The 24,427-nt window shown below is 32.6% G+C and overlaps 1 non-coding gene across 1 annotated transcript; it reads right to left on the bottom strand.

The window, feature by feature from the left end:
• Positions 1-1,993: 1,993 nt before the first annotated feature.
• LOC118602308 lies at positions 1,994-2,100 on the bottom strand. The gene has a single exon (XR_004950658.1). It is a non-coding gene; the product is annotated as a U6 spliceosomal RNA (small nuclear RNA).
• Between the last annotated feature and the right edge of the window lie 22,327 nt (positions 2,101-24,427).

Raw genomic sequence — 24,427 nt, 5'->3', positions numbered from 1 at the left:
TTATTAGTTTAAGTTTACATACATTGGTTAGACCTTTATCTAGTTTATAAAACAATCCCCCTAATTACTCCTTCTCTCTGCTGGTTTTCCACCTAGCCATTATATTAATGCTAACTGCATTCCCTACACTGTGCTCCCTATCCCCATGACTATCTGTCAGCTACTAATTTGTACTTCTTTAACCCTTCACCCCTTTCTCCAGTTTCCCAAAACCCCTCCCCTCTGGTTGTCACCAGATTGTCCTCTATATTTATGAATCTGTTTTCGATTAGCTTGTTCTTCTTGTTCCTTAGATTCCACATGTAAGCAAAAACATATAGTATTTATCTTTCTCCATCTTATTTCATTCAACATAATAACCTCTAGGTCCATCTGTGTCATTGCAAATGGTAGGATTTCACTTTTTTTTTATGGCCAATAATATTCTATTGTATACATGAACAATAACTTCTTTATTCAGTCGTCTGTTGATGGACATTTAGGTTGCTTCCATATCTTAGCTATTGTAAATTGTGCTGCCATGAACACAGAGGTGCATAGATTTTTATGAATTATTGTTTTGGTTTTCTTTGGATAAATACCCAGAAGTGTAATTTCTGGGTTAAAAGGTATATGCATTTTTAATTTTTTGAGAAAACTCCAGACTATTTTCTATAGTGGCTGTACCAATTTGCAGTCCCGCCAATAGTGTATGAGGGTTCCCTTTTCTCCACATACCCATCAACACTTGTTCTTTGATTTGTTGATGATAGCCATTCCGAAAGGTGTGAGGTAATATCTCATTGTGGTTTTAATTTGCATTTATTTGATGATTGGTGAACTTAAGCATCTTTTCATATGTCTATTGGCGATCTGTATTACCTCTTTGGAGAAATATCTATTCAGATCTTCTGCCCATTTTTTAATTGAATTGTTTGTTTATTCTGTTGTTGTTGTTGAGTTATATGAGTTCTTTATAAAATTTGGATCTTAACCTATTATCAGATGTATCATAAGCAAATATTTTTTTTTATTCAGTCAGTTGTAGTTTTCGTTTTGTTGATGGTTTCCTTTGCTGTGCAAACACTTTTTAGGTTGATGTAGTCCAATTTGTTTATTTTTTCTTTTGTTTTTCTTGCCTGATGAGATATGTCCAAAAATAAACTACTAGTAGCAACACTGGAAAGATTACCACCTATGTTTTCTTTTGGAAGTTTAATAGTTTCAGGTCTTACATTTAAGCCTTTAATCTATTTTGAATCTTTTCTTCTATATGGTGTAAAAAGGTGGCCCAGTTTCTTCTTTTTTTGTTTTTTTGTTTTTGTTTTGCACATATTTGTCCAATTTTCCTAGCACCAATTAATGAAGAGACTTTTTACTCCATTGCATATTCTTGCCTCCTTTGCCATACATTAAGTGAGTATATACACATGGATTTATTTCTTGGCTCTCTATTCTGTTCCATTGATCAGTGTATCTGGTTTTCTGCCAGTACCATGCTGTTTTTATCACTGTAGGCTTGTAATATTGTTTAATATAAGGTAGTGTGATACCTTTAACCTTGTTCTTCTTTCTCAAGATTGCTATGGCTATTCAGGATCTTTATGGTTCTACATAAATTTTAAGATTTTTTGTTCTAGTTCTCTGAAAAAATTCTTTGGTATTTTAATAGGGATTGCATCAAATCTATAGATTGTTTTGTGTAGTATGGTCATTTTAATGATGTTGATTCTTCCTATCTGTGAGCATGGTACATGCTTCCATTTATTTGTATCTTCTTCAATTTCTTTTTTCAATGACATAATTTCCTGAAAACATGTCTTTTATCTAATTGGTTAATTTGATTCTCAGGTATTTTATTTTTCAGATTCAATCGTAAATCAGATTATTTTCTTAATTTCTCTTTCCGAAATTTTGTAATTGATGTACAAAAACGCCTGTGCCTTCTGAATATTAATTTTGTATCCCGCTACTTTATTGAATTCATTGATTAATTCCAACAGTTTTTTTTTGGAAAAATATGGAACGTTTCATGAATTTGCCTGTCATCCTTGCACGGGGGCCATGATAATCTTCTTTGTATTGTTCCACTTTTAGTATATATGCTGCTGAAGTGAGCACCACAGTTCTTTATATATAAATGAGTTTTTAAGCTGCACGTAGTTTCATAAACCTGTCTGTATCATGATGTTCCATAATAAAATTTCATAAAAAATAAATTAATAACTAAATGACTTCATGAATGAATAAACATAACATTTGTGTAATAGTCTTGTTGAATATATGAGTTCTATTTCCTTTTTTACATTAAAATTTTAAGACTAAGAGCCATGTCACATGCATTGTTTTTTGTTTGTTTGTTTGTTTGTTTGTATTCACTCATAGATTCTGGCTTGGTTTTAAATACACATTAAGAAGTGATGTGCTAGTAATGTTTAATAACTGGTTCTTGGTGTGGTAGAGGAAAAGACCCAATTTTGTAACATTTAGCCTTTTCAGTGGTGTAAATACTGCTAATATGTATGAACTATATGTAATATATAGAAAATATTCGGTAAATATAATTTGCATATTTTAAGTATAAAATATCTTTAGAAAGAGAAAAAGAACAAGAGAATTGATGCATATAAAGTTAGTTCTATCTTTAAAACATTTTATCAATAATTATGGAAGTACGTTTTCAGTGCCAAAATCAATAGATTAGCTGTCACTATTGATATTTGCGTGATGCTACCAAATACAAGTTAATAACTATTTTTACTATGAATTGGACATATTCTACCAATAGATAGTAAATGTGAAACAGAAAATGATCTAATATATACTATCCAAATGAGTCACTTAGATATTTCGGTTATGACATCAATTACTTTCAATATTAGTTTACTCAGGCTTCCATAACAAAATATCACAGTCTAGGTGGCTTAAACAGGGAGTTCCCAGCCCTCAGGGCCATGGACCAGTAGTGGCCCATGACCTGTTAGAAATCGTGCTGCACAGCAGAAGGTGAGCGGCCGGCAAGCAAAGCTTCATCTGTATTTGCAGCCACTCCCCAGTGCTAGTATCACCACCTCAGCTCTACCTCAGATCATCAGGCATTAGATTTTTATAGAAGCACCCACCCCTGATGCCAAAAAGGTTGGTGAACACTAACTTAAATAGCAGAAATTCATTTTCTAACGGTTCTGGACACCAAAAGCCCAAAATCAGAATATGAGTAAATTTGGTTCCAAGTAAGAGCTCTCTTCCTGGCTTACAGGCAAGTGCTTTCTCACTCTGTCCTCAAAATGGCCTTTACTGGGTGCCCACTGAGAGAGACTTGTGTTGTCCCTTCCTTTTCTTATAAGGATACCAGTGCTATTGGATTAGAGCCTTACCCTTATAGCTTCATTTAACTTCAAAAGCCTTATCTCCAAATATAGCCACATTGGGGTTTATGGCTTCAGCATGTAAATTTGGCAGGGACACGATTCATTCCATGACATAGTATAGTTAGTTAAGTTTCCTAGAGAAAGATTTTTCTCTCTCAAAGATCTTTATGATAATGCATGTTGGTATGCAAAGTAGATGAGCCCTAAGTGTTTGAAACAGTTAGGCAATTTATAAAAAAAAATTTTTGCTCCAGGGCCAAAACTTCAGTTTTTTAAAGGTAGTCTAAGGTGTCATATAGATATTTTTTTATAAAAATATTTTTATTTTTCTCTGAAAATTTTAGTTTCAATTTAGGGGAAAATACTTTTTTTTTTTTTTTTAATCTTTGGAAAATTACAAAGGGCTTCGTAAGGTGATATTAAGTCTAAAATCCAGAAGGAAAAAAAGTTCGATTTCAAATAATTTTTTTCATTAAAAGCATCATAAAATAAACACTTCAGATTATTAACAAACAAATTTAACTATTATCATCTAGAAAATAAAAAGTCTTCAAAAGTGCTAAAAGGATGTTCTTAAAATAAAATTCTGGTTTAAGTAAAGATGTAAGGGGCATATAATCACTTTTGCTAAACACTGAACATAAATTCAAATATATTCATCTCTTACATAGGAACATGGAGACACCATGGCCCTATGTCCCATGGAAATGCTTTGACTCTACAAATTACGTCATTTTCTTTCAGTCCAAGATAATAGTACGCTGTTGATGTTTTTAAATAATATTTGGATCAGTGGTCGAAATCTTCCTATTTTAAAGTAAAATCTTTTAAGAAGAATATGCAATCCAAAATTAAATTTAAAAACTCAAGAAAAGAAAATTCAGCTTTAATATGATTTCAGCATCTAACTGACATCTTACTACTCCTTGGAAGCAAAAAGGTAATCACATTTCCCTGGATGAGGGGAAATACTGTTAAATCAGATCAACTACCTTTAAGGGAACAGAAATTACAGAGATTAACTGAAAACACAATTTCATTACTCATCGCAACTTGGAAAAGTGGCTGAAAATTGGTATAAAAACAGAGTGCCATACTCTTCACCAAAACCATCTGATTTTTAGCTTTTTACCTAAACAGTTTGGTGTTGTATAGGAAAAGAAAAATCCCAGTTAGGTAAAGACCACTATACCAGAGCTGAAAAGCTGGCTTTTATCAATTTAAATAAGTAAATTGATTTATTCAAGTAAGAAAATAAAAGCTAACTTGGGGGTCAAGTTATCCACACTGGACGATCCAAATAACAGGATAATAGCTACATCTTTATTTTACAAAGTATAATATGAACAAAGCTAATGTATAGAATTTTACAGCCCTAAGTGAAAGTAGGGATTGACAATCACCTAAGTAATTTTATAGTATAGAGATTCTATCTGAACAAAGGAAACAAAACAAGATTACATAGGATGTCTTGTTCACCTAAAATACCTCAATTGCTGTAGTTATGCAGATCTAGGAAACTCAAAGTAAAAATTAAACCATGAGTGTGAAATTATATGTAGAGAATGATGTTGGTGTCCTACCGAGATCCTCTTTTTCAGCCAGTGCACACATTCTCTAGCAGCTGTGAGTCTTGACCAAGTATGTAGTCCATGACTGCTGCCTTCTCCAGAGAATTTCACTCAGCCAAACTAGAGCCATTGCCCCGAAGGCTGTCTCTCCAGTGAACTTGGCCAGTGCCTTCCTGAGAAGGTATGAAAATGGTTCCCTTATTACAAGGTAGAATAATTGCTGCAATTTGTCCTCCAGAACACCCTTCTAGGATCAGACTGCAGCTGGTTTTTAAACTGAAACAGGAATTTGGGTTAACTTTTTAAAATTCTACTCTTTCCTAGCTGCCTCATTCCCCTTAGTCTGTGGGAATCAGCCCAGTTTCTCATTTAGAGATGATCTGCCATTCTGGGCTTTACTCTTAGAAAACCTGACCTGGAATAGGTACTGCTAAAAAGTATGCTAGGAAGCAGACTTTACCAATGGGATTCTTTAGCCAGTTTATTCACCACCTAAATAGTAAAAAGAACTCTGTTACTTGTGGTCTGTAGACATTGGTGGTCTCCGGTATGTTGTAGCAGTGAGATGACTAGAAAATTCAACTGTGATAAACTGGGATGAGATACAGGTAGAAGGAAAAGCACTAGCTGATACAATATCTGGGGCATTTGAGAAGTTTTGGGAAAAATAACTGAGTGGTTTTTGCTGAGCACCACTAATGATATTAAAAGAAAAAATGTAATTCAGATTTGTTAATCAAGAATATAAAGCAAATTGTGTGAGCTAGAGGTCTTCCTCGGCAGCACTTTTAAAAAAACTCTTACCTCCTGCTTCTGAAGGTCAAACAGGGCTAAAGAGCAGGCACAGAATTTAATTAGTAAAGTTTTGTGAGTCTAAGGGTGTCAAAACTATAGAGAATGCATAATTTACACTTGAGCAAATCTCCAATGCAAAACCAGGACACTGATAGGAAAGGAGTGGAACTCTGAGCACTGAAATGTATCCTAGGCATTTAACATATGATGGGTTAATAACAGTAAGAACATCTGGGTTGAAATGGCATGCAGGGGGCCTGACTTATTGGGGTCTATATAAAGTCTCAGAATATTATGTTTTGCAGAAATGCTATTTAATATAAGTAATCAAAGAGATCAAAGAACAGAGTAACAAAAAACTGAAGTGAGCCGCAATGGAAAGATACAATAAATTACTCAGTTTCCAGCACTAAACTAGTTTTCAGACCCAGAACTCATGGACTAGAGAAGACAGGTTTTAATGAAAAAGGATTTTGTAACACCACGGCAAGGAGAGAAGCAATTATCTTAGGTCTCCCAAGAAAATTTATGGTCATTTATTCAGATAATTATACATGGTATTATACATTACACAATTATACATTTCAAAGGCTTTGGAAAACAAGATCTGAGTTAATCTTCAGACCTAGCAATCCACAGTGCTATTGTGGCATCCCTACTTGAGCAGGATGTAGGTTGTGTTAGGTGTAGGATGAATAATGGTCATCAAATTATGTCCGCATGTTAATGCCTAGAATTTGTTAATGTTACCTGTTACACCTGTTACTTCACAGATGTGATTAAGAATCTTGAAATGGGGATTATCCAGATGGGTCCAATGTAATTATAATGGTACTTAGAAGAGGGACGGAGAAGTAGTTGGCCAGAGGAGAAGGCAATGTGATAATGGAAGTAGAGACTGGCGTTATTTACTTTGAAGAAGGGAAAAGGGGCCATATGCCAAAGTGGCCTCTAGAAGCTCAAAAAGACAAGGAAAGAGAATATCACTTAGGGCCTTCAGAAGGAATCATCTTTGTTGACACTTTGACATTATCCTAGCGAAGCTTATTATGGACTTCTGATCTCTGAAGCTATAAGATAATAAATGTATATTGTTTTAAACCACTACATTTGTTACAGCAGCAGTAGGAAACTAATACAAGTATAATGGAATTCTGGCTCATGTCCATCTTACTTTGGGTACACCGGACCCATGGGCTCACCTACTTAGTCATTTATATTTGCTTTCAAATTTATATTTATATTTCCAAATTTATATTAAGAATGGACATGGAATATATCCCAGGATGTATTAATTTTCTTTTTCTCTCTCATATTATGTCAGAAGAGATTTAGATCATTGGGATGTTCTTAAGAACAGATCACGTTGGTCTATTTCACTGATGATATATAAATCAGTCCTGATTAACAAGAAGTGGCACATTTTCTAGATTCATTGGCAATAGAATACCATAGTTTCTGCTGAATTAAAAATAAATCTGTATAATTTCATTAGTAAAGTTTTGTAGGTCTAGTAGTCTCAAGTATGCCACAAATGTAAAGGACACTATATTGTACCTTTCAACTTCTACACTAAGAAAATCCTCTGGGTTTTGGAAGAAGTGTATCCTGTGCTTGAAACTACAACTCAAGTACATTTATTGGCTGTGTAATGCCCAAAACAATAAGGAATGCTAAAGCAGGTTCAGACTGCTGTACAAACAGGTCTGATGGGGTTGTATGACTTGGTGGATCCTATATCTAGATATCTGTTAAAAGGGGATGAGACGTCTCTGCCAAGCCACAGTAGGAAAGTCACAGTGCAGAACTCAAACTCCAGAAATGGTAATGCTCTCTCTCAGAAGACTATTCAAACAACAATAAACTACTGAGGTCTGATATATACATTAAACAATTCACAGTTAAACAGAGAATGAAGCCATAACTGTTCTGAATGAGCTGAATATTGTTATATAAACCAAAGATCAGCAGCAATCTAACCTAAAACCAATGTGGAAAATCTAATATAAAACTGAATAGATCTAGAGGCACAATAAGCTGTGTGAATGTGGGAGTCTAACAGTTCTCACTCTTGTGGCATAAATATCTCTTTCAGCTCAGACCAATGGACTCATAGAGGAGTTCCCTAAGATTAGCTGACACAGGAGAAAAAAATTCATGTTTAGTTCAGAGGCGTGTCTGGTATGTGAATATAAGATGAATATGGACTGCTTGATTGGCCTATAGTCACATTTTGGAGGAGGCCTGAAAGATAACGGTGAGAGATCATCCCAATGAATATTGTCTGACAGGGCTTCTCCTCTGGTCATGCTCTTTGTATGAACAGAGAAATCGTCCATGACATAGAAGTAGACTTCACTTTCCTGGGTAGCTATGTGCTTTCCTGGATAGCCCCATGTAAGCTATCACTGACTGACATAGGGTACAAAAGACAAACTTCCTTGCCTTGAAATGTGACTAAATCTATGATGTAATTTCTGTTTCATACTGCCCTGTGAGGTCACCCTGAAGCTGGTTCTGGAATCATACTTTTATCTTTTTCTCCTGCCCTAACTTGCTTCACATATTCTCTTTTAAAACCACACAAGTAAAAATTTCCTTCTTGGGCCCTGCTTCCAAGGAACTCGGTATAATATCGGTTATGATTCTAGAGTACATTGTTGAAGTCATCTATTAAATAATTGTAAATATTTTCCCTTACCTACTTTAAGATATTTACTATCAATAGCCTTGATAACAGCACAATAATAAATTGAGTAAAATTTAAAAATCAAGATTATAACCAGGCTTGGCTATTTAAATAACCTGATATAATCTAAAATAAAAAGATGTTTATTTCATCTTCTGAAGTTTAAAGAAAATCTTTCAACATCATATATCTATTAAGGCTCCCTATAGTCCTAAAGTAATTCAAAAATTTAAATGGTGGAACCAGGGAAATGACTGATCAATAAGATCCCAAAATATTTTTATAAATGGGAAATCATCTATATTGTAAAAAGTCAGATTGGTTGGGTCATTATCTCTTACTGTGTGATGAAACATTTTGTGTGGACTGCTTAGATGGCAATCAACACAAATTAGGAAAACTTTAAAAGAAAATTGAGTAAGAAAGTTTTTTATAAGGAAATTGTGTTCTAAGCCAACATCAAGTCTAATTTACTAAAATAACTAAAATAACCAAGTTAGGTATCTTTTTTGATTCCACAATTTACAAAGCTATGTAAGAGATGGGCTCTGAAACTAAAACATTGTACACTAAGCATTTTAATCATTCAAGGAGATTAATGCAAATCAAAGCATATCAATATATTTTGTAATCAATGTTTTGTAAATCTGCAGCCTAAGAAGAATGAAGTAAAAAGTCCACATTCAAAAAAGATTTTTCCAGTGAAAGTAAGTGTGCTTCACCACCTGATTTTGAGTTCAATGAATGAGCAATGCCACTACAATGCCAAAGGCCTTCAAATAAATGAATAACAGCAACTAACCTCATATTTATTTATGGTTTTGACACATAATAAAGACCTTATCTTTTCCTATTCCAATAAATGTGGATGTTCAAAAACATCAGAGACTAACCATTTGCTTTGTCAAAGATCATTCTAGAAATAATGTCTGTCTTTAACCTTTTATTCTCTGGCTTCTGCCATCAGTATATTACTCAAACTCCACTCTCAAAATCACTGACAACTTTCTAATCACCAAGTTCTATAACTCTTAACTGTTCAGAGAGCCAATATTTTGGAGTAAAATCACATTAAAATCTTTCTTTGTGTTTACACTATCAAGAGTATTTAATAAATACTAAAGTGGCCTGAGCAAATAAAATTCTCCCACTGCTAATAATTTCTGTTCATATAAGAATAAATGATGCAAATAAAAGATAGCGTAAGAAGGCCATCATCTTGAAGAGCTGTATATGAAAATATATTGTAAAAGACCAAATGCAATTTATCTTAAGGTCACAGAAGAACTTTATCTCTGCTTTTATTTGAAGATATCTGAAATCATATGACATTCCTGGTACTCAAAATAAAGACAAAAATTCAAAAGTGACTCAATAGATAAAGTTAAAATGAAGACTGGGGACCTGAAAATACTAGGTAATGGTCATTTATTTCTAGAGAAGTAACATAGTGTTCTGAATCTAAAGGTAGATTGGAAACTGGGTGATAAATCTTTTGTAAGTGGAAAAAAACAAAAGAAACACATGCAACTTCTATTAGTAGACACTTGTAGCCCACGAGTTTAAGAGTTTGACTTAAATCAGGATATTTAAAGGTAAATGGCAATGGGTATGTCTAGAAGAGATGAGAAATACAGTACTCACCTGGATTTCTCCAATAAAGTAAGTCTCCTCAAGAACTTAGTTATCCTCATCCAATACAGAATATTAAATTTGTCAAATTTCAAGACATTTACTAGAGCTTTCCCACATCACTAGTTTAGCAATAAGATAGAATATATCAGTAATCAAGGCCCCAAAAGTAGATGCAGACAGCTGATTGCCCTCTTTTTTTTTTCTTTTACCAGGATTTAGCAGTGAGATATTTGAAGTCCTTAAAAACAACTTAAGCATTAAAGTTCAAATTAAACCCACACTTTTGCCAATAACCTCCATTTTTTATTTGTTTACCCCATTTTATTTTGGAAAATGATAGTAAAGCAGTCACAATTTCAGAAACCAGAAAATCATTTTGCTTTTTATTATTTCGTCTCTTACTTTACCTCTTTCAGCTGTGCACATTCATAAAATCGCTAAGTATCGCCACATGTTTTCTAGTAGGTTTATGGTAAGCAGAATTCCAATATAGACACCAAGATCCTCAACCCCTGATGTACACACGCTGTATAATTTCTATCCCCTGAGGATGAGCAGGACTTATGAATATAGTAGGAAACAACTCTTGAGATTATGTTATATGCTACACTTGACTTTAAGAAAGGGAAATTATCCTGGGTGGGTCTCTCTTTATCAGGTAAGTCCTTAAAAGGGACTATTAAGTCCCAGAAGAAAGAGATTAAAACCCGAGAAGAATTCAATGTAAGGGAGATTCTCCATTACAGTCTTTAAAAATGGAGGAAATCACATGGCAAAAAATGTGGATAGCCTTCAGGAGCTGAGAGCAATCCATAGCTGACAGAGGAAAAATAAGAGTGCCAACCCTACAACCACAAGGAAGTACATTCTCTCAACAATCTGAGTGAGCTTGCAAGAGAATTCTGGGCTCTACATGAGAACACAGCTTCCCCAAAACTTGATATCAGCCTTTGAGAACTGAGCAAAGAACCTCGCCATGCCTGCTCAGATTTCTGACCTTTAGGAACTGTATAATAAGTAGGCATTGTTTTAAGTCACTAAATCTGTGATAATGTGTTACACAACAGCATAAAACTAATATATTTCTTCAATCTCATCTGTATTATTTATCTTCTTCCTTTTTTTTCCTTCCCAATTGCTCAGCCTATCTCTAGTTCCAAGGATGGTGGTCCTACTTTTCTAAACCAATTATACTAATATTAATTAAGGCAGTGAATAGTTCTATAACCCAGGCAAGGGTAAATAATTACTCTGGCAATTATTAATCAAAGGTAGGCATAGGATCTGAGTTGAGCTGATAAGACTAAAGCAAAAGGCCTTTGTGTTGTGTTTGAAGGAGGAACACACATATTCAATATATAAATGAGGAAATGTGTTGTCCTAAATATTGTTGTTCTCAGATCATGGAGGAAACCTGAAGAGAAAGATGACAAGCAAAGAGGAAGATATCACCTAGAGATTAGCAGATAGATGGCTTCATATTCCTGATCCTACCATATATGCAGTCTATTTTAACCCTCCACTTCCCTCTTATGTGAAATCATAAACTGTTTTTCACTGATTAAGCCAAATAGAGCCAGATTGTTAGTTAGATAGGAAGAAAACAATCCAAATATAGAGATAATCTAGTCAGAAAGAAGTTATATATCAGTGAAAGACATAATAGTGATGAGGATTAAAATCGTCCATAAATTATACAACTTTATTCAAAAAGAATAATAATTAATAAATTTTTGCTTTGCCGATAACTCAAGAAAACAATAACATGAAATTCTATTTCTCATTTAACAATGTTTCACTATAATGTGAATATTATAGGAACTTTGAGAGGAAGTATGCATGTCATCCTAGAATATATAATATTTGACTAAAGCAGTATTTTAAATGTATTCTAAGCTTTACTAAATAAGGTAAAAAATAGCTTTAAAGGCAAAAGATCTTAATGGAAATATGATTCTACAATGAGTTGTTTACCTAAACAAATTCAGACTATAAAACCACAAATGATTATAAAAGAAATGAAAAGGATTCATAAAACATTTTAAGTCTAATTAAAGAGGGTTTTTTTTTCTTATTGAACTTAGATATACTAGATGATATACTTAAAAATACCTTCATTCATTTAGGACATGTAGTTGAGATTTAGAGATATTCTGATTTCTGTGTTTAAATCCATTTGGAATCTAATAGACGAATGTCCATGAGATTAAGGGCTTTTATGAATTTTGATTACGGCTGTTCACATGGTAGGCATTCAATAAATATTTGTTGAGAAAATTTAGTTTCTGTTCAAATTAGCATATTAGTAAGTTATAATTTTATATTTACTTTTACTATCCCCAATACAAAACTAAACTAAACTAAACTAAAAATACAAAAGAGTATACACTTATAATAAGAAAGTAATTGGAGGGAATACCTAAAAAGAAAAAAACCAGTGAGAACTAGCAACTATCCACAATACAGTAAAGTGGTTGCAAAAATAATTGCCTCCATGTGAACTTAATGAAACATCTGGTGGAATCCACAAATTTTATCTTGATTTTGACACTCTATAAAAACTCTCATCATAATGGTGTTCGGTGGGTGTTATATAAATGAATCAGAGATGGCCTCTGTACACTGGCTCCTAAGTTGTTTACGTTTTTACAGCATGCTAAGGTTTGTTTAAAGTCTTTTGGTTACAAATGCAAATTATTACACACTTGCTCACTTTGCATTACTCATGAAAGTATGTTTCTGCTAGCTACAGATAGGATTAACTCCAGAGCCATGAAAACCTCAAGCTAATGTTTTCTTTTGGAAATATGACCTGGATACTTCCCCATCATGCTGCTGAGTGACATTAGCTAGAAACGTAAGCTCCCACTCTGACTCCTCTCTCCCAGGGAGTTTCCTTGGCTTTCTTCTCTTCTGAATAGTAACCCCCTCACCAAAGCCTCCAGATGATCTCATGCTGTGAGGGACTTTCCCAGCATGCAAATCTGTCAAAGCATCACCAAATAAAGCTTTGTGTGCTACTGCCACCTTGTGGTCATATTTTTGTTCTTGATCTGCCCCCAAATCCCTCAAACTTTCTACAATAGAGGGTGTGGGAATGGGAAGGATCCAGATTAATAGTAGGCTGACAGTGAACTCATCTTAAAATACATTCTGTCAGTTCATAAGTATACAGTGTTTCTTGCAAAACTACCATCCAGATAATTCTTTTTTGAGAAACAGACATGAAGAGTAGTAGTAGTAAGCTATACTAGCTGTACATTTTTTTCTAAAATATAATTATGCATATATACACATACATATACATACATATATACATGTGTACATACACACACATAGGACGTTTGTAAAATAATCAAAAATTTAAGGTAACACCACCCATATTTTTCTATGGTAAACAATTTCTTCCCAAATTTTAATACATGTGGCTTTGCTGGGACTTTTCTCCAACAGATTGCTCCATTAGTGCACATATGTTCAAAGCCGATTCAATTTGGATAATTCAAATTCCTATCATAAATACAGAGGGAATACTTATCTCACTGACTCAAGTTGAAAGCCCAGTTAAGAGAATATCAGAGGAGGAAAGATGGAAAGTTGAGAGATAGTGGAGGTAAGGAAGAGAGAGAAAGATAGAGTGTCCCAATGACACCAATTGACCTCTTGATGCCTATTTATGCCTAGAACCATTTCTACTATTATGAACTTTCATAAAATGTGATTATAATTTCCCATTTTTACTTAGAACAGTTTTAACTTGTTTTTTTTTATACTTATAATGCTAAAATCCTTACCAATAAAAAAATTGGTACTAATAACTGAGTTTTAAAAATTAAGTAAAAAATTAGATCATCTAGAGGCTGTGGAGTATTTAGAATTGTTTATTAGGTTAGGATGGAATGAAAGATAATAATATCTCTATTCGTATTATAGGATGTATTTCCCACTGTTCATAAAACTCAGAGGAAAACCATCAAATGAAGTTATTGCTTTTGCTCACCTAGAACCATGTGCTCAGTGAGGATGTAGATGACATCTTTATTTTCTTAAGTAACATAAATCCCTATTCCAACTGCCTTGATAAGTTCCTTTTTTGAGGGGCGGGGGGCAGTGTTAAAACCAAAAGTGGCAGAGCAATATCTATGCACAGTTTGATTGGGCTGCAGGTGTCATTTATTTGAGAGTTTTTCCTCTTCGTTCTATTCTGCATCTAGCCTTTTTCTTACTTTGGCTTCTCGCATTGTATAAAAAGAACAGAGCAATTCTAACCTTTATATGAGTATATCACTTTTCTATTATTCTAAACTTAATCTTTCTATTCAACCTAAATAGACAAAATATGTTAAATATCCACCCATGATTGTGGCTAAGAGAGTGAAATGTACTGATTGCCTAAGAAAAATCAGGACCCTACTCTAGAATTGGAACGGAGTCAACCTCTGTGTAATGCAAGGACATAATAAGAATTAAATTGTTGGTACATTTAGAAAAGGGAGTACGACAGTCATAGGTGCTAGAAATGCAAACAATTATCTATGAAGTAGAATGAAACTGGAAAGACTAGATTCCCTCTACTATAGAAATAATTAAAAGTACTGGGTCGTGGATCAGACAGGTACCTCATATTAGCATTTTATAAATAAGACTAAATAAAGGACAAATCAAATTCCTAAAGTCTCTCCTAAGGAGGAGGATAACATTCAGGATTTTTTTTCCATGACCTATTGAAAGACGAGGACATTGCTGAGAACAGAAATCACTGGAAACCAAACCTAAATATAGACTTTGCAGCTTGCAGAATTACAACACCAGTTGATTTACAGCATGACCATATCTTTTATGTGAAAGTTCAGCATTGATCATAAAGAATTGGACTCTTGCTAATTGTTATGAGGATACTGCAGATTAACTGAAAGTCACGAAATGAGCCAATTCCAAAAATCTTAATGAAACATGCTTTGCTGTGTATCTCCTTTAGAAATACAATTTCATTGTTGACTGAAGGACTTCCTAGGTAAAGAAGAAAGCCAAAAATGTCTCCTCAGTGATTGAATATTGAATGCCAAGTAAATGGAATATATGTTCAACAGAGCCTTAAGTGGAGTGAAAAATTATGGCAAAGTTTATAATGAACTAGAGGTGAAAATATTACACACACAAAAATTGAATAACTTTGCCAATTTTAATTATTAAAATGTAGCAAATTTGTAGAAACGGGATTTGGAAGATGCTTAACAAAGAAGAGTGAGACATAATTTTATTGCATTTATATAGAAAGTCAATGTGCTAATTTTGGATAAAGATCCAAACAGATTATGGGCTATTGCTGACCAATATTAAATGTAATTGAGAAATCAAACCTTTTAAAATAAATGTAGTACATGAACTACAAGAGTTTATGTATTTGCTAGTAGTATGGTCAGATGGTACAGAGCCTGGAAGAAAGCAGCAAGTTCAACAAATAGTTATTAATAAGTAGTAGGTGTTTGGAGTAGAGTATATTGAGGCTGAATATTTTAGAATGGACAAAGAGCCAGAGAGAATTATATTATATATAAATGTTCATCAAAAGCAACCAATTGAAGAAAAGTAGAGTTTAAATTGTGTTATAACATATCAATCAGTCTTTTATCTCACATACCCTAAATTTCCCCCATGGTCTCAGAAACAAATTTCCCATGATTCCAGAGATAAAAACTATGCAAAAGTTTAATAATATGGCCTAACTCTAACCAAAAATTGTTTTAAAAGAAAAAACAACAATGGAATTAATATTTGTACAGATGACACACAAATGGGCACCAATGTCATATCACACCAATATTAATCAAGTAAACTTTTTACTATTTTTTTTCTCCCCCTGTAGTCTCGAAGGTATTCTTCTGCTGCTGCTGCATATTGTTGTCTCTGAGTACAGAGAATCTGACTTAAAGAGTGGACACCAAAGTCTGACACCCAGTAGTCTCATTTCAAGTGACCTATGCTGAATCAGTCCTGTGCTATGAGAGAGAGCAGTTTAATCAGATTTGAGATTTCTTTGAACTTGACTAGACTTTTTAAAACCTAAAACTAACCAGAAAAACAGAGAGATCTGCACAGGTTTGTATATAGTTGCAGGAAAGAATTACTTGAAATACTATTTACAACCTTATTCCTCAAAACATGGTCCACACAGCATCAGCAGCACCCAGGAGTTTGTTTAGGACTAAAGAAACTGAGAGTCTTCCCAGGGCCTCCTGAATCAGGATATTCATTTAAACAGGCTTCCTAGGTGGTGAGCATTTATAGGGAAGAGGTAAGAAAGAGTGGAATTGATTTTTTTAATGGAAATTTTTCATTCTACATCATTCAATAATCTAATAACAAGTGCAAAGTATTTAGAACAATTTACTTGACTGTTGGAGAACTGAAGAAAAAGTCTTAAGGCATCATTAGCATTCATCAACAAAGCAGGTGTGTTGAGTAAGTGTGTATGTGTGTGTTTGTGTGTGTGTGTGGGGGGGTGAACCAGACTGCTTGTAATGACCACAAATTTTAAAAGTAAAAAACCTATTTGCCTACTGAAGAATCATCTTTAATAAGAAATTATATATATATATGTATCTATGTATATATATATGTGTGTATATAATAGGTACTTATGTATGTATATATAAATATATTATATTTTATATTATTACATATAGTATTATTAATCACTATTAAATTATTATGCATTTAAATTATCTTCTCTGACAAATCTAGAGCCATAAAGTCAAATTATACTTTTGTCTAAATAATCATTTCAGTGACTATATTTTTCCCTCATTCTTTATGTAGTTGACACTTAAGAGTTTTATAAGTAAAAGAGTTTTATACAGAAATATAGTGGAGACTCTCTTAGGGAAAGAAAAAAAAAGTATAATTGAAGGGGTGGGGGTAAGTGTCTTCTCATCTGTAATAATAAAAGAAACAGATAGACAGCTTTTAGCTGATTTGAAACAATGGAGGTAGACAAGCCTTGCCTGATTAAGGCAGGCAATTTAGTGGGTTAGGATTTTGAGCTTTGATACTTCTGTGCCAATCATAACCAGTGAGTATGTACCCCAATAGCTAGGATCTTTATAATGCCTTAAGTGAACTTTTTTTTTCTTTCTTTCTTTTCCTGCAAGAACTTAACCCATACTCAACTACTTTCTGAGCCAAAGATTTCTCTAAGGTTTACAGAAAAACTCATACCTAAAAGAAGATATTTAACTATCTTACCCATCTACCCCTTTTCAATTCCTGTGACCTTTAAAAAGTTGGTTGTACATTCAGTTATTTTATAAGTCATAGTAGGTTCAAATTAATATTAGGGATAGTCCATTTTATAACTAGAATGGCAGAGAATTTAAAAATTCTTGTCTCCCTCTCTGACATAGCAAAAATGTTAATTTTTTGGAGTTTACTATATTTTTTTTTTTATAAATTTACCTTATAATTTCTGGAAATATGGTAAAGAAAGAAATAGGGGGAAAAAAGCTTTTACTTTTTAAATGTGGAAATAGAAGCCAAGTATAAATGGATATAAATTAACATATAAAGTAGATTTGGTAGGCTATCATTTTGCTTAAAAAAAAATTAAGTGCTTTTTACATATTCACTAAAGTAATTATTATGGAATTTTTTCATCATCATACTTGCTTATCAAAAGGTAGACTGTATCCCCATTTCAAGTTCCCTCTTGATGCTGACGTAAACATTTGTCTTAGAGTGTTTTAGTACTCATAAATGTACCTACCTGTACAATAAGTTTCCAAGGATTTATGGTTTGTATTTTGATTGCTTTTTTCTTGTAAAAGATACCAGAAATCCAGGTAGTATAAAGGAAATCTTTCCCCACTAAATATTTTCAACCTTATTTATGTTTTGTGCCTGGAGATAATCCAGCTTAACATAAGACACTGACCCAGTCCAAATCTACCTATCAGATAAACATTTTGAGATTGAATAAAATATAATAATATACATAGGTTTTTCTAGCGAAAACCTATGGTCCAATAACAACATAATTTATCTGTCCAAAATTATACTTAATCTGTTTTTAGAACCATTTTGTTTTGTCAGTTTAAAGAAATAAGTTTAGCTAAAATAATTGATGATGCTCTTCAAACAGTTGACTGCTTGTCCTACACTGATGGAACAGATGTTAAACTACACACTCTTTAATCTACTCTGCAATATTTGCTACTATTTTTTGATAATAGATGTGCTCCCCGGTTCCCATTGTGAATTTCTAGGTAGTCAGAGAGAAGGGAAAGAGGGAACTCCTACTTCATAGAGCCAGAGTGCATTGTGATGAGTGAGCAGGGTAGCTGTCTTAGCTTCCAATCTTTATGTGGTAGATAAACAACATTAGAATATCCTTGACAAATATAAACAGATCCCTCTACCAACAAAATTGAAAACAACTGAAATTTTTTTTAAATTCTTAGAGGCACAGTTGAATTCTTTTGAGAATTTTAAATAAATTCTCAGTAAGTCATAGGCAAAAGTGGCGGTCATGTGTAGAAGAAATTTCAAATAAAATAATGCATGATATAATGTTATTTATTAAAAATTGCTCATTTTAATATCTTAATTTAAAATATTTTCAACATATCCTCATGAATTTATACCAATCTATAACTACAAAAGAATAAAGAAAATTCCAAAGAAATGGTGATTTTCCAATTTATAGAAAATATACATAGACTTTATGTTGGTCAAAGGTAGTAACTGATAAGTAAATTGGTTTCTGTATAATATGATAAATTGGACATTTATCAAATGTAAGAGACTTTATATTACTTATATTAGACACTGTACTCACTTATAAAATAGGAAAATAAAGAGCTTGAAAAAGTGACCAAATACAGACTTTGAAGGAATCTTGAATCAACATTATCCTTCTAGAAAATACAAGGGTATTTCTAGAGTAGTTTTCCACAAAGGGATGCCATTCATTTCTAGAAAGAAAACCAACAAACAATAACAACAAAAACTCACTAACATTGCACTAAACAAATAGAACCTTGTGTTTCTAGATAAATGAAAACAAAATGAAAAGTATTTCCTCTATTTTGGCTTTTATCAGACTGCATTTATATACATGCTTATGCTTTTGGTGTCATATCGAAGAATCCTTTGTCAGATCTAAAAATTTTCCCTGTTTAGTTCTAAGAGTTTCATAATTTAAGCTCTCACATTTAGATCTTTGATGATTTTGAGTTCATTATTGTATATAGTGTAAGACAAGTGTTCAACTTTATTCTTTTGTATGTGATTATCAAGTTTTCCAACATTGAATGTTTGTATTACTTCCCTAGGTCTGTTGTAAAAAGAGTACCATAAACTGGATGGCAGAGGTTTGTTGAAAACAAATCAAATTGAGTGATTTAGGTACTTGAACATTATGACATGTTTCAGAATTATATTATACTTCTATATACAAATAATAAATGTATAGACACAGAGAAACATATATAAAAACCTAGAAAAAAGCATTTATTAAAAGATGGATTACATCATCTTACAAAATAAGGATTAGAGTGAATGCTCTTTCCCTTTACTCATATTAAGATAGAAAAAGTAGAAAGATAAAAGTTACCTGTTTAAAAATACACGTGTTTTAAAAAACTAATTCTCTACAACTTTTAATCAAGATATATATTTTGTAAGTACTTATTTTACTTAACAACTTATCATTGTTTTTCGTAGTCCTGAAATATTAATATTCTTCTATATGATACAAGACCAGAGGTTATAGGTTAATATTAACAAAATTCTATAGTTTTAAAATAGCATAAAATAATATATGCCATAAGCCATAGGTATATGAAAATTTGTAGCAAAAATACTTGTAACAAATATAAAAAAATATTTTTCTCAACATATAAAGGTTTTCTTTAAAAAAATAAATAGGAAAATAAAACCAATAGAAAATAGGTTTAAAAAAATAATGATCGATTGTATTATGTTTTCACAATAATTTTTTCTCTCCATGTTCTTTCTACGCTTCCATTCCTTCACTGAATTTGGTCTTAGCCATGTGACACACCTTGTGAAGGAATATATTGTCACATCTCAGATGTTCCCACATCTGAACATAAACTTTTAGATGTTATTGTATGTCTTCACAGGATCCTTTATGCTTGGCTCCCCAGCAATGAGAACTGTAGAATCTAGATAATGATTATGTATATAAACTGGGTTTTGAAATGAGAAAACCCACGGAGCTGAGCCTAGCATAGACAGAATAGACTCATATAATTACATAGCCTGAACAAGAAATAAATATATTTTGTCAAAAAACACTGAGATATGAGATTGTTTGGTATCACAGTAAAAGCTGACATAAATCCAACTGCAAGTTTAAAGAAAAAATAAGTACAAATAGTTAACACAGGAAAATATGCTCAACTTAACTCATCCTTACAAAATGCAAATTAGAATATCAGTAAAACATATTTTTTGAGTTCATCAAATCAGTTAAGATTTTAAACAATGTTGACAATGGTCTGGGAGAATGAAGCATTCTCAAACACTACTGGTGGAACTTTAAGTTCGTTCGACATCTTCTTCCTATAAAAAATTTTGAAGCACATGACATAAGAGCTAGAAACTTTTGGGAACAAATTCTACCTGTAAATTTAATACAAAGATATATGGGAAGTGACATTCATTGCATATTCCTTTATAGTATATTATTTATTCCTTTGGTATACATAATACATACATACATACATACATACATAAATAAATGGGAAAAAGTGTGATTTGTTAAACACATTAGTGGTCAAGTATATTGTGGGGAAAGAGCCATTTAAGAGCGTAATTGAAACAATATGGAAGGATAAGCTGTGAATTTTAAAAATTAAGTTGCACGATAGTGTCCCAATATAATTTACTTTATTTTTGCAACATTATAATATGTGCATAAAAATTATTTGATATACCTAAGAAATAGTGTAACCATTATTATATTTGGGGAATTGTGTTATAAAACTACTGGTGCCACAGTAAAGCAACTTTTAATCTTTACTTACTATTCTTTATGAATATTTACACTATATTATGTATTATTTTTTATAAATGGAAAACCTAATTTAAAAGTAAAATTAAATTAAAATGTGTTTTTAAAAGTTCAAGCTAAGTTCATCAATTTGGATCTCACATCAGCATGCTCACTATGCTGGACCCATGAGACTCTGCCGCCACCTGTGGCAGAAAACATAAATTGAAGATGAAGGCATTAAAAGGTGAAAAATAACACAGACAAGATTCTGAAGCTGAAAATATGTAGTTGCTATTTGGACAAATCTGAAAGCATGTCATCACCTAACTTTGTACTGAATACAAAATAAATATGTGGATTTGCTGATGGATTCAGAGAGTACCGGGAAACAAGTAAAACAATGTCTGCAAGATCATCTTTCTCTATGTTTCAAACACAACGTACTTCTCATGACCACCTTCCCCCTTGGAAAAAAGAAAGAAAGAAAGAAAAAGGTAAATTGTAACTCACTGCTAGTCTCTCATTAATGGGTCTCATTTGTATTACTCATTTAAAATCTAAAAAGAAATTCTCAGGACTTTTCTGCCCTTTGCTTCTTAGCTTGTGATTTCACATGCAAATGCATTTCCATGTCTTAACTGGACCAGACAAAGTCAGTTTAGAAAAGACATTCAAACTGGTGTTTGCCTATAGGCACATGGAGTCTTTTGCTTTATGCCTTTTATCTCTCATTGTTAGATTCCCTAGACCCTGCTGAGTCAGGTTAGGTTAGCTAAGAATATTTTCAATTCTGTGTACCTATCACTGACAGAAGCATTGAGTAATGAAAAAAAGGAACCACAGGGAGTAGTTTCAGGCTTCAGTTTCTGTCATGGGGAAAAATTAATCACAAATTGTTAGATATAGGAACATCATTTTTAAAACTATGATTTAAAAGAGCACAATCAGTTAATTGAAACCAGGGAGAAATGTTTAAATAATTTTTAACATGAAAGTCTTGTTGGAAACTAGTTTTTAAAATATTTTAAAAGATATTTTTTAGCCTTTTGTGATTTGAAACAGTCCCAGGAAGTAATGACACAGAAAAATAAGAATCTGGATACAGCTAATCAGGAAAAATTAAGGCAAAAAATTCCCAAAATACCACACAAAAAAAGAACCAGTTAAGTAGAATGACAACTATATAAAACTCATGTTTATAATATCATCCATATTGTAAATTTATAAAAGGAAATATGGCAATGCAGGCATTTATATTTTGTCCCATTCTATTTAATAGCAATATTTATACATAGTATCTAGCCAGATTTGTTTTGTAATTTTTTTTCCAAAAAGAGAAAAAATTAAATTCAAATTTAAATTAAACTTTTGCTAAAGTAAGGATGTGCAGTTGGGTTGTTGGAACACTTGGAACTTTGCACTCCAATGTTCTTGGGAGATAATATAATACCACAAGAGCTATACTAGAAGTAAGAAGAAATAGCCTTGTAGTACTCATTAGGAAACAATATAATGTATCCTAATGATACATATATATATAAATCATAACATCAGTTAGTTATATATGTTGATATAAAAGTCATGAAATTTGTATTAGTTATCTATTGATCTGAAACGAATACCTTAAAACAGCTGAAAACAACACACATTTATTTATCATCTCACAATTTCCGTGAATCAGAAAATGGGTCACTGTTCAGCTGAATCTTCTCTTTCAGGGTCTCTCAAAAGCTGCATTCAAAATGTTGACTAGGAGTCATCATCTCAAGGCTCCATTGGAACAAATTCACTTCCAACCTCTCTTAAGTGGTTGTTGGCAGAATTCAGTTTCTCAAGGGATGTTGAACAGAGAACCTTAATTCCTTTGTAGATGTTGGCCAAAAGCTGCTCTCAGTACATTACCACATGGACTTCTCCAACACAGCAACTTTCTTGATCCAAGCCAGCAAGAGAGTACATAAAGTAAATGGAAGTCATCATCTTTTATAAAGATTACAGAAGTGACATTTAATTTTTGCTATATTATAGTGGTTAGAAGTAATTTGCTAGATTCAGGCCACATTCAAGGAAAGAGAATTACAAAATGCCTTAAAAACTAAGTGGTAGAGATCATTGTAGACCATTTTAGAAGTCTGTCTACCACAGATTTCAAACTTAAAGTGATTTTTCTTCTTCTCTGAAGATATGTAGCACCCTACCAGTACATTTCTGGTTATATTTGGCAAATTTACTGAATAGAAAAATCTAATGAAAATGCTTATTTATTAGGGAAAATACCATGCCATTAACGATAATTTTTTCTAGTAAGATAAAACTTTGCTAGTCTCATATTTCTGAAAATTAATATATATATATATTTCTAATTTCTATAATGTCCCAGTTGTAATGAAATGCCTTCTATCAGTAAAATAAAATTGACAATGAAAAATTATATTACAGCCTTATTGTAATACCAAAACCCTCTTCTCAATAGTTATAGCCCTTTAAAATTTTGTAGAAATGATAACTAGTCAAAAACCAACATGGCTTATCAAATTATATGAAGTTTTATTAATCTTGTGTTGCTTAATCTTATTGAATAGGTTTAACTTCATGCCAACCCTAACTAAAGGCAGAAGACATTGGAAAATATTTTATAAATAAGCCCAGTCCCCATTTTCAAATCTTAGAATTCACCCCATTTTGTACCCTCTGCTCACTTTAATGATTTGCAAATCACAATGACAACTAAAGTTATTAATGAAGGAGGGAAGGTTGACTGAAGTCTGCTCTTCAGAAACATTGCCTTCTTGGCATTCCTTGGTCTATGACAATAGCAATTAGACAGCCAGTTACAACTTTTCTAGACTTTGCTGATGCTCATAAGCTTTCAATTCCTCATGAATCTTCTAAGAACTGAGATTAGAAAGCAAGAAGGTAAGTGAGAGTTCTAATCCATTAGGATAATAGTCCACGAATGGATGCCAGCAAAGGAGAAACACTTCATGAAACCAAGGTTAGTGACATATATGAGGAAAGTTGGGATTGGGGAGGCTTTGATTTCCTAGATTACAGTTGGGTTAAGGAGGCCTAACAAAATAGATTAAGAAAGAAAGAGAAAGATCTATGAATATAGGGAAATATAACTTTTCAAAACAAATTGCTAGAAGAAGAAATATCAAAGATAAAACAGGCAACACATAAAATCAAAATTAAAAGATAAAAACAAATCCAAATATTGTACATATAAGGACTACATATTTTATGTTTGTGTAATACTTTGTTGTCGAAAACCAAATGTATCAAATTGGATTTTTAAAAGTCATATTCTCCTGTCTTCAAATCAAAATAAAAAGTCGAGTAGAAAATAACATATAAAAGTGTCAAGGGG

Source organism: Rousettus aegyptiacus, unplaced genomic scaffold, assembly GCF_014176215.1.
Source record: "Rousettus aegyptiacus isolate mRouAeg1 unplaced genomic scaffold, mRouAeg1.p scaffold_m13_p_4, whole genome shotgun sequence".
Taxonomy (NCBI): Eukaryota; Metazoa; Chordata; class Mammalia; order Chiroptera; family Pteropodidae; genus Rousettus; species Rousettus aegyptiacus.
The sequence above is the reverse complement of the archived record's forward strand: the minus strand, read 5'-3'. Positions and strand labels throughout refer to the sequence as shown.